The sequence below is a fragment of the Macrobrachium nipponense genome, chromosome 37 (genome assembly GCF_015104395.2).
Source record: "Macrobrachium nipponense isolate FS-2020 chromosome 37, ASM1510439v2, whole genome shotgun sequence".
Taxonomy (NCBI): Eukaryota; Metazoa; Arthropoda; class Malacostraca; order Decapoda; family Palaemonidae; genus Macrobrachium; species Macrobrachium nipponense.
The window spans coordinates 12,008,509-12,020,603 of record NC_061097.1 but is presented as its reverse complement, the minus strand read 5'-3'; positions in this window follow the sequence as shown (position 1 = coordinate 12,020,603).

Sequence of the window (12,095 nt, the reverse complement as noted above, 5' to 3'; positions counted from 1 at the left end):
ACTTAACTTATGTTCATTTCTTCTCAGGCCACCATCTTAACATAAAAATATCAATTTTTTCTTCTATGTTTTTACGAGCATTGCGCATTGTCAGTCCACAATATTTGGATCAAGAAATTGAATACATAAGAAAAATAGGGAAAGATTTATGCTATCCTTCACATATATTAGATATTTGTTATAATAAAGCCCACAAAAAGTTTTATAGTGTAAGTAACACGCAGAAAGAAAATTCTAAGAACATTCTCAGTTTGCCTTTTTTTTAACGGATTTGAAGCCATTAAATCATTGTTAAAAGCATTTAATGTCAACCTTGTTTTTTCCTATAATAACACACTAAAAGGAATGTTAATAAAAAATGGCCCCAGAGAAAGCAACAACATAATATATAAAATTCCATGTATGGATTGTCCCTCATTTTATCTCGGACAGTCTAGCAAAGGCCTAGAAGTAAGGCTAAGCCAGGATAAATATTCTGTAAAAACTGGGCAAACATCTAATGCAATATTCATTCATTTAAGTGAAAACAACCACCGAATAAATTGGGTTAGTAGTTCAGTAATTGCAAGGTCAAGAACTTACTTTTCATTGTAATTTCAATGTTAGTTGTTGCCTTTTTCATTTAGACCCTTGTATTTGTAACATGTTTAAGAATGACCTCAAAGATATAATTACAGACTTAAATAAAAATTAGTTGCCTTAGAGTTATCTTCGTTGTAATGTATGTCTGACATGTATTGTGGATATGTATTGTGAATATGGTTTTGTTTACCAAGTTCTGAATAGCTGTCGCCTATAATCCTTTAATTGTCTTGTCCTTGTATCTGAGATGATTGTCTTAAGCCTTTAATTGCACCCATTATTTATGCTTGTTTGGGAAGGTTACTCATCTTCCAGGTGTGTCAGATTCTAGGTACTAATCTCTTTATAATCTCTATCTGTCAGTTATACGATTCTTCTTGTATTGTCTTTTACCTCATGTATGCCAGTTTCTGCTCAGTAAAGGACGTTTAACGTCAGAAGTTCTCGCAGTACTCCTTCATTTATTTTTCCTTCGTGGCATATATCTTTATTTATGGATTTATCACATTCCTAACTTTCGTGATTCAGTTATACATACATACATATATATATATATATATATATATATATATATATATATATATATATATATATATATATATATAAAGGTTTTCGCCATGAAGGAAAAAAAATGAAAAGCGAGATAGCCAAGCACTTTCCGTCTAGTTCGACCCTTTACTCAGGCACAACTGATCTTACAGAAGAAAAACATAGTCAAAGTAGGCTTAATATCCAAACTGACTATACAAGATTAGCAATAAGGTCGATTTCACACTACAGAAACGAGGAAACGCCTGAGGGCAGCCACATCTTGGAGGATACACACGCAGTCAACAGATATTCATCCAGAAAAACAATACCTTTTAAAAAAAAAAGGAGGCATATACAACTTATTATCATGAAATTTACAAAAAATGTTCCCAAAAAAATATTAATGAAAAGATGAAAAAATATAAAAATATCGAGGGAGAGAGAATATCGAGCAAGAGAGAGAGAGAGAGAGAGAGAGAGAGAGAGAGAGAGAGAGAGAGAGAGAAATAATAACTATATACATGTGGGACTAATTTATTAGTAGATTTTATTTTAAGGTCCTCCATAAACATTTTACAAATATACGGGTCCAAATGGTACATTCCCGGACTAGAGATTTAGGTTGTTTTTATTAGTGATTTGTATAATTGCTGATTCCAGTAAATTTCTTGAAACATAATCATTAGATCTAGCAATTACAGAGGCATCACCCCAATTGATACAATAAGATTTTTCCCTCAGATGGATAACATTTGAATTCTGGGCTGTTCTAACTGAATACATATGCTGTTTAATACGTACACATAAACTTTTACTTGACTGACCAATGTAAAACGATGGGCAATCCTTACAAGGAATTTTGTAAATGATGTTGATATTTGTTACGGGACTATTCTTAATTAGCATATCTTTAATGGTATTGTTATAAGAGAATACTACATTAACATTAAACAATTTAAATATTGATTTTATGGCTTCAAATCCACGAAAGTAAGGTAAGCTAAGCACATTTTTAGGCATTTCTTTTTCATTAATAGCAACACTATCAAACTTTTTGTGAGCTTTTTGATAACATAAATCAATTAAATGAGGTGGGTAGCAGAGATCGTTTCCTATCTTTTTTATGTATTCTATTTCTTGGTCAAGATATTGTGGACTCGTGATAGGCAAAACAAGTAGGAACATAGAAGAAAAAATTGAAATTTTAATATTAAGATGGTGGCCAGAATAAAAATGTACATATGTTAAATTATTTGTGGGTTTTCTATAAATACTGAATTTACATTGGAAAGATTCTCTATGTATTAATACATCTAGGAAAGGGATAACTTTGTTATTTTCAATTTCAACAGTGAATTTCTTGGATGGCACTAAATTATTCAATTTAGACAATAAATCATTTACATCGATACCAACATGTAAGACTACTAAGATGTCATCTACATATCTGTACCATTTTAAGGGGACAAGTGTGATATTCGGGAGGTGTTGTCTTTCAAAAATTTCCATATATAAGTTTGAAAGGAGAGGTGATAAAAAAGATAGGAAACAATCTCTGCTACCCACCTCATTTAATTGATTTATGTTGTCAAAAAGCTCATAAAAAGTTTTATAATGTTGCTATTAATGAAAAAGAAATGCCTAAAAATGTACTTAGCTTACCTTACTTTTGTGGATATGAAACCATAAAATCAATATTTAAATCGTTTAATGTTAATATAGTGTTCTTTATAACAATACCATTAAAGTTATGCCAATTAAGAATAGTCCCGTAACAAATAACAACATCATTTACAAAATTCCTTTTATGGAAATATCCCAGCAAATAACATCAAATTGCTCAGCCTAATGCAAGTACTTTACCCACCATACATTATCAAGAAAGCTATAAATAAAGCGAATACAATATACTATAGAGGTCCCACTCAAAATAGATAAATAGACTTCAACAATTTCCGTACGATGAAAACATCCAAAAAGCCACGGAACACCTCAGGTCTAATAATCCTTTCATTTTCCATTATCCTAAATCCATCGGGAGTTCGCTCATTGACTTATACCTCAACAAAAGAGAAGAAAACGGAGTTTACAAGATACCGTGTAACAATTGTAATGAGATTTACATTGGGGAAACCGGTAGATCCATCTCGCAAAGATTAGCAGAACACAAAAGATCAGTGCGATATGCATCAGAGAACTTGGGGATTTTCCTACATATTAGAGACAAAGGCCATACTATGAACTGGAGTGGAACAGAGCTGGTTTTCAAAAGTAGCTTTCCGTAAAAAGGGAAAATGCTGGAATATGCTATCATCAATCAAACCAACAATATGAACCTGTTAGGAGGACATTGGAAATCGGATGACATCGACGAAGAGTTAATGAGGCCAAAAATCACCAGGGAATAGTTTAATTTCCACCCTTCCTGGGTCACCAACAAAGACTTACTGCCGCACCTACATATGTTTTGCATATATACTCTTGTAAGACATCCTGTATCCATATTTTACCAGTGATCAGGAGCACAGAAGGAAGTGTTCGAAATATATGGTTGCAACTTAATATAGTGTTTTATGGGCCCTTTATCTTCATATTATACTGATATATCTATATATACATGTGTGTGTGTTTGTGTGTGTGTGTGTGTGTGTGTATGTTTGATGCTTTGCTTTAGTTACAGGATGTTGATATACGATAAGAATATACCAACGTTCTTCTGAAGACAGCACCGGATGTGCGGCTTTGACTAATGTATGCCTGACTTTTATGGGTGCATGTTAACCTCAGTAACATAATTTATAACTTATTTAGGATATGTTGAAACATATACGTATATCGGTTTGGTGAGAAGGTTTCTTTTTCTTTGCTTCTCTCTCTTTCTCTCTCTATCTACTATTTTTATTACCTATGTTTCTGGCTTATCCTATACATATCCATATTTTAATGAAGGAAAACGTAGTTCCAATAAAAAAGAATTTATTTCTTACTTCTTACCATCCTCTGATTATTTACTTCTCCCGTAGTTTAGTTCACTATTTCCAATTGTTATGTTTAAAAACAATTTACATAAAAAGACGGTTACAGAATATCTCCTTATTTCGAAACTGTTTCAATAATAATAATAATAATAATAATAATAATAATAATAATAATAATAATAATAAGAAGAAGAAGAAGAAGAAGAAGAAGAAGAAGAAGAAGAAGAAGAAGAAGAAGAAGAAGATGACCGTATTCTATGAACATAACACAAACCATTTTTTTAATAAGAGGTGTGAAAAGCAAAGCTGGATAATGTTGATGGAAAGTTGGATGGTGTTTCTTGTATTCATCGCATAATCAATTCTATTGTTGTCAATATTGAGAAACAGGCAGCAGCTATTATTATTATTATTATTATTATTATTATTATTATTATTATTATTTTATTATTATTATTACTATTATTATTATTACCAACGGACATATAAAGATATTCTGCTTTTGTTATTAATTTTACTATTACGTATCGATGCATACGCAGGTGGTCATCTAATGAATGTATGACATTGAAGGTGATCAGGTATTTATTATTATTATTATTCGACTGCGTGGTATTTACGTATAGTGCGGTTTCCTGGTTGCATCATGCCTCCTTAGGAATCCATCACTTTTCTCTCTAAAGGCACTGTTTCTAGTAGCACGTTCCTCTGCATGAGTCATTGAGCTACTGCAGCTTCTATTTTTTCCACGTTTCTTTTCAGGGATCTTAGGATCATGCCTAGTATTCCTAAGATTATTGGTACAATTTCCACTGGCATATCCCATACCCTTCCTATTTCTATTTTCAGGTCTTTATACTTATCAAGTTCTTCATCTTTCTCTCTCATCTACTCTGGTGTCCCATGGTACTGTGATATCAATGAGTGATACTTTCTTTTTGTCACGTTTCACCCAATATGTTCTGATAGCAGTCCCAGAGGATCTTTGACCAATCATCTTATATCACTCACTCAGGTTGGTGTTCGTACTTATTACTGCAAGCTAGCTGGTTACACAGGCTCCAGTGGAGGGCTTCTGCTACTGAATCTGCTTCTGGTTCTGTGTAAGCACCGGACATTCGCTTGCTATGTGGTTTATGGTCTCGTTTTTCATATGGCGCTTCCTACATATGGGCGAAATGTTATTTCCATCTATTGTTCTATGGATATATCTAGTTCTTAGGGCGATCTTGTGCTGCTGTTAGCATTCCTTCTGTTTCCTTCTAAGTTCCCCCTCTGTAGCCATTGCCATGTTTTGTTGTTGGCCAGTTCTTTAGTCTGTTTCATGTACTGTCCTTGCATGGTTTGCTATGCCATTCCTTTGTTCTGTTTCTCATTCTCCTGTCCCTGTACATTTCTGGGTCTTCATCTAATTTTTATTAGTCTTTCTTCCCATGCACTCCTGAGCCACTTGTTTTCACTAGTTTTCAGATATTGCTCCAATGCCCTGCTCTCGATGTTGAAGCAGTTCCCTATACTTTGTAGATCTCTCCCTCCTTCCTTACTTGTTATAGTCTGTCTGTGTTTGCCCTTGGGTGTTTTGCTTTGTGTATTGTCATGTGTTTCCTAGTTCAGCCTTCGTCCACTCCACTATCCCATGCTGTATCCAGCGTCCATCTTCTGCAGTAATTTTGTAATAGGAATCATGCTACTATGAAGAGTAATGGAGATAGTGAGTCACCTTGAAAGATCCCTCTCCTGATGTTAACCTCTGCTAGTCTTATTCCAGGGCATGTAAGTATTGTATTCCACTTGCGCTTTGTATTTTCTAGGAAGCTGATGGTGTTTTTCTTTGTATTTTCTAGGAAGCTGATGGTGTTTTCCTTTGTATTTTCTAGGAAGCTGATGGTGTTTTCCTTTGCCCCATATATTTTAAGGCATTCTATTAGCCATGTGTGTGGTATCATATCAAAGGCTTTATTGTATTCAATCCATGCCACACTTATTATTGTGTTTGTCAGGAGCTGGTCTTTTGTGCCCTTACACTTCCTTCTGCAGCTTTTCTTTTTTTTTTTTTTTTTTTTTTTTTTTTTTTTTGTGGGGGGGGGGGCAGCTAAGGGGATGGTGTTTGAATCCCCTAGATGGTTGTATAGCCTGTCATCATTGATGATAACTGTTAGCAACTTCCATATTATTGGTAGGCAAGTAATAGGACAGTAGTTACTTGCAATGTTTTCCTTGTCTTTCTAACTAAGGATGTCTCGTGGTCATTCATTTGGAAACTTGGTGGTGTGTGATACAATGCTGGAGTTGTTCTGTTATTTGGTGTCTGACTGTGTCTATCGTGATCTCTGAGAATCTTTGTTTTATTCTTTCCATTTTCCCTGCCTTGACTTCCTAGAACCATGTTGCATGTTAGTTGTGTGATACCAGTTACTCCAAATGTTTTCCCTGAGTCTCTCACTTGGTTCAGCTTCAGAAATTTCCTGGTGATTATCTTCCCCTCTTAGTTAACTGTATAGTCTTTTCTGGACGGTTCCAGAGCGTTTGTTCTGTTGGTATCCTTTATTCCTGTTTATGTACCATTGGATCTTATGTACTCTGAGTTTAAGCCTCGGTTTTATATCGTCTATTGTGTTGTTAGTCCATTCTCCTGTAATCTGCATTTCTGGTTCAGTTCTTCCTTTGTTTTCTTGCTTCTTTGCTTCTTTTCTGCCATCTCTTATGTTACACTAGTCAGATCTCATCACTATGATATGTCTTTCCAGGCTCCTTTTCCAAAGCAGTTGCTGTTTTGGTTTCTTTTGTGTTGGTTGCAATGGTTGTGTTGGGTTTTGTATCTTCAAGAGTTCTACTGTTAGTCTTGCCCCTGCATATCTCTGGTTATTTGTTTTTGTGATACTGGTGTTGTCTCATTATTTCATTAACTTCACTTTTTTTCCCTAGTGTCTTTGTATTATAGGCTTTCATGGAGGTGATCTTTGTTCTTTCTGTATCAGGCTTCATCCATTATCTGATCTTTTCTACCCATTCCGACCTCTCTGTTACATCTTGTGTTGATTTGGTAGCTCATCATTCCAATCATCTTCAGCGGTATCTTCCCTTAGTTCGTTTTCCTGTCATTCGTTGCTGGGTGTTATTTCTCTCTGTCTGTTATAGAGAGCCAAATCCTTCTCTTTATGTTTCTTACTTGGTCTACTAGCCTCTGTTCTATTTGGCAGGTGTTGTCTCTCTCATTCCAGATGTTGACCTATCTTCTGTACACTCTGTTTTTCGGGTTGCTTCTGATGTAACTTCTCCATATTTCCTTATTTTCTTCTCTTGTCAATTTCTTCTTCTTCTGGATTGCTTCTGTAACTCCAGAGTCTGGCTGCTGGTTACTGACATTGTGGTGGTCTGTTGCTGGATGAAGACCTCCAAGCACCTGACAGTCCTCCCTGCTCATTGGGTAGTATACTTGGCTGTTGCATGAAGCTCCTCTGTTGCTAGAGGTTCCATTTGCATCGTCGTCAATTGATCTTTCATTTCTCCCCATAATTGCTGAGTTTTTCTATTTAACCTATAGCTGGAGCAGGTACTCATTTACAGCTGAATAGAATGAGGAAATTGTGGTAAAGATTCTTTTCCAAGGAATCAACGCTGAGTAGAGAGGGTCACCCATCCAATGACTGTCCAGCCCCAATGTTGCTTCTTCTTCTTCTTCTTCTTCTTCTTCTTCTTCTTCTTTCTTATATTATTATTATAATTATTAGTTATTATTATTATTAATTATTATGTATTATTATTATTATTTTATTATTATTATTCTTATTATTATCATTATTATTATTATTATTCGAGCAGCAATCTTAATCGGGAAATCAGGAAGTCTCAAGCCCGTACAGAGAATAGCCTTGTAAATAAAAACAATACAGACGTAAATAATCAACTGTGAGGGAACAAATGACAAAGACGAAAAAATAAAACAAATAAAAAAAAGCATATAACAAACAAAATTATATACAAAACGAAATTAAACTTTAAAATTAAAATAATGTGAACCTGTTCATTGAAGAAGAAAACTTCTGAAGTTATAAAATCATTCCATAATTAAGTCAGAATGGGAGCAAATCTATAAAACACTTTCTTGCCTATAGCCACATTTAAATAGGGAAGACTTCTGGTATAAAATGTATACTTAATAGCACGTGTGGAATGTATACTCTTGGAAGGTCTGAATGCCAAGGATGATAACAATTAGGAGAAATTTTATTAAGCATTAATGGAACTTAGGTTTAATCCAGCAATTGAAGATGTAAGTCAGGCAATTAGACCTAAGACAGGGAAGCACATTTTAAACAAAATATTTCCTTATGATACACAATTCCTCAAAAGTCCTGATCTCTTGTGCAGTTGCAAAAGAGACAGACAGAATAATTGTCAATAAAAACATATGTATGATTTTATCCAGTGTCCTAAACTTACTAATGATCACATTTTAAGTTTTTTTTAGGATAAAACTTATCTCCGTAATTTGCACCATACAATAATTGTAACTGAATCTCTGTTAAGAGGTTCAGCGACCATAGGTCTATACACAAGAGATAGAATAGATGCAAATAAAGTAGCGTCACTTGCGTAAGCAACGAACTTGCTTTCAAGGCCCAACCATTTATAATGAACATGTAGTTATTATAGTACCCATCAACAACTAGTCTTTAAGTAACGTATTAGATAAACATTCCACAATTCCTTTCTATTTGGGTTTGGGAAAAAATGCCCCCATGATTAACTCAGTCTAAAGCAGCACTCAAGTCGAGAGAAAGAAAAACCATGAGAACTTCGAGAATAGAATTTAAGGTTTTGTGTACACAATTATAAATTGAAATAGAAAGAAATGAACCATAAACACCCAGGACTTCCAGAAAGCACACATACAAACAATGGAACAAGTGGGAGGAACTCAAACATTTTGCAAACAGGAGTTCCAGAGCTTTGGTTAAATTGATGGTTGTAGGAATTGGCCTGCTTTGAACTACGATTTCCATATTTAGCAAACGAATTAACATTAGCAAAGAACATAGAACTATGTAATCAGCAGTTAAAAAACTAAGAACAGTACCATTTAGATCTCAATTGTATATGAAAAAAATGTTAAAGGAGTTTGACTTTTCTGAAAATATGAATAATAGGTTCACTGTTCGACTTGCTGTCATCAGCCAGAAAGGTTGCCATTTCTTTAAAACAACGTGAGACAGAGGCATCCACTTTAAGCAAAGGAGATACTACAGAGGCTTTATCAAAAAGGACACTCATGGTAAAAAAAATATATATATATAGGAATGTGCAATAAAGTGGTTCTGCGAAAAGTAAGCAAAGTGATATGCAGCTATGTTATTAGGAACAATCCAAACAAAAACTTCTTTCAGTTTTCCTCTGAAGATTGAAAAAGAAACCCAAAATATTACTGTGCATAACGTGTTTACTTATAAGTACTTACATTTTATTTTACTCAACACTCCAATATTTTCAGGCCCTATCTGTGGCCCTTTTTCAAGAGATGCGTAGGTTGTCAGCCTAGATCAAGGCCCCGCAGTCTTCTGGAACTTCTTGTTGAGCCATCATTTATATGATGGCTGTTCTAGTTTCACTGAGAGTTGCTAATCCCCTCTTGTCGCTCTGATATCCTGAGCTGATGGTCACTGGGATTAACCCTTGTGGTAAGTGAGTGATCACCAACAGTCTGTTGGACAGAAAACCTAATCTCCAGGTCATATCCTGTTTCACTTAAGAGAAAAGTAACAATAATAAACTGCCCTTTTTAGACATACTGATACAAAGAAAAGAAACACACACACACACATACTCATATATTCATTTCCTCTCTTTTCACAGTCATGATATAAAAATAGGTGTTCTAACAGGTTTGTTTCTTAGGGCAATGAGAACGTGCGACCCTTGTAAGATAGATCAAGAAATAAATTACATCGATAAAAGCTTTGATGCATTAGCATACCCGGAATGGTTCAGAAAAAGGGCACTCAACAAAGCTATAGTGTGTTTACTTTTCTAAGATCGCTAGGGTGGGGCCAGGTAGAAAAGGCAGAGTTGTCATATCTACAGGTATGTAAGTCCCATTAAATGCTTCCCGCAGATATAATCCTTCTTGGGAGGATTCGATTTAGACCTTGGGAGTCGAGGGAAAGGGTTTGCTTCTTCCCTGTTAACTCTTTTTTTTATTATTATTATTATTATTATTATTATTATTCCCGATTCTACTTAGCTATTCCTTCTTTCTCTTTCTATAATTATAGATGCGCTGAGTGGCCTGTTGGCTCCGGTGTTTGGACTTGAAACATAAATTCATAAGTCAATCGATCTTATGCCCTTGGAAAAGGCAACCACTCATTCCTTCTCTGCATAATATTTTTATCAAAATCATCCAAGTCAGTCACAGGACTCACTTTCTCTTTTCTTTTTTGAAACACTGGAGATTGCATTATATTTCCCACCTCTCTTGCTTCTTAAGTCTAACACTTTTGTTGCTTCAGATGTTCTCTGGATAGCCTTCGAAAAATCAGTTACAGGACCTTCAAGATGTTTTTATAAAATAAAGTATTTCAGGAATTTATAGACTATTTCCTTGGCCTCAGGTGATGGGTGAAGACGTTTACGAGAGTCAGTTGGGCTGGGCTGTACATACTTTTCACAGTGGGTGATCGAGTGCGAGTATCCTTTAATGATATTGACCATGACCTTTTAAATCCTCTTAAAAACCATAGGTCCCCTGAACTCAGATCTGGCATCGCCAGGGAAAAAATATGCCATATCTTCATTTTCATTAATGAAACTGAGGTTTTAACGAAGAATATACGAAATATAATATATTCAAAATATCTGATGCAAACAAAGAATCACATTTCAAGAAATAAAAACTATTTCAATAGACTCCATGAAGCTAATAACATGAAAATTGGCAACGTATGATATCTGTACAAGCCACACCACAGCGATCTTAGAAAAGTAAACGCACAATAGGAAGATTTTTTACGGAGCAAAGGTAGAGAGTTGATGGAATAAAGAAAACAAGAAAATATTTGCCCTCCCTTTTATGCCTAAAATGAAACAAATCACTTCAAAAATAAAAGAAAGTGAATATAAATGTGATAACACCGTAAAAAACAAATATGTGGGGGAATCAGGTAGGGGAATAAGGACTAGAATCCAAGAACACAGAAGGGCAGTACAGCTTAACTCTCAGGGGAGTGCTATAGCTAGTCATTGTTGGGAAAATGACCATAGTGGATTTTAAAAACAGTAGGTTTATATGCAAAAGTCATAGAAGCGTAGTAGAAGGAGCACTCATCAGAGAGAGTAAAGTAATAGAAGGAAACAAAGGTTTTACCTCAGAAGATCCCATAAACCGAGCTTTGATATTAAAAGAAGCTAAGATTGACCCTTCTGACCTGGAGATTAGGTTTTCTGCCCAACAGACTGTTGGTAACAACTCACTTACCATTGACATCAGCTCAGGATATCAGAGCGACAAGAGGGGCTTAGCAACTCTCAAGGATACCAGAAAAGCCATCATATAAATGATGGTTCAACAAGATGTTCCAGAAGACTCCTGGGCCTTGACCCAGGCTGGACTACGAATCTCTTGAAAAAGGGCTACAGATAGGGCCTGAAAGTACTCAAGTATTGAGTAAAATAAAATGTAAATAATGCTTATAATTAAACAAGTTATACACAGTAATTTTTGGGGTTTCTTTTTCACTTGAGGACAATATCATAAAAGTGGACATGAAAACGTGATTGTCTTAAGCACTGAAACTGAATTATGAAAAGTGAGAGAAATTGAACATTTTGATCTTAAGCAAATGATGTAATATATCAAATGATAGTTAAGATTACAGTCATTTTATAAAGCGAAGTTTTTCACGTGGAATACGATATGAGAACCTCAACATAAGATAACCATTTAACATAAATGCAAGTTAAGTCTAATTCAGCTAGTTGTAAGGTAAAATAAATTGTATCACTGAA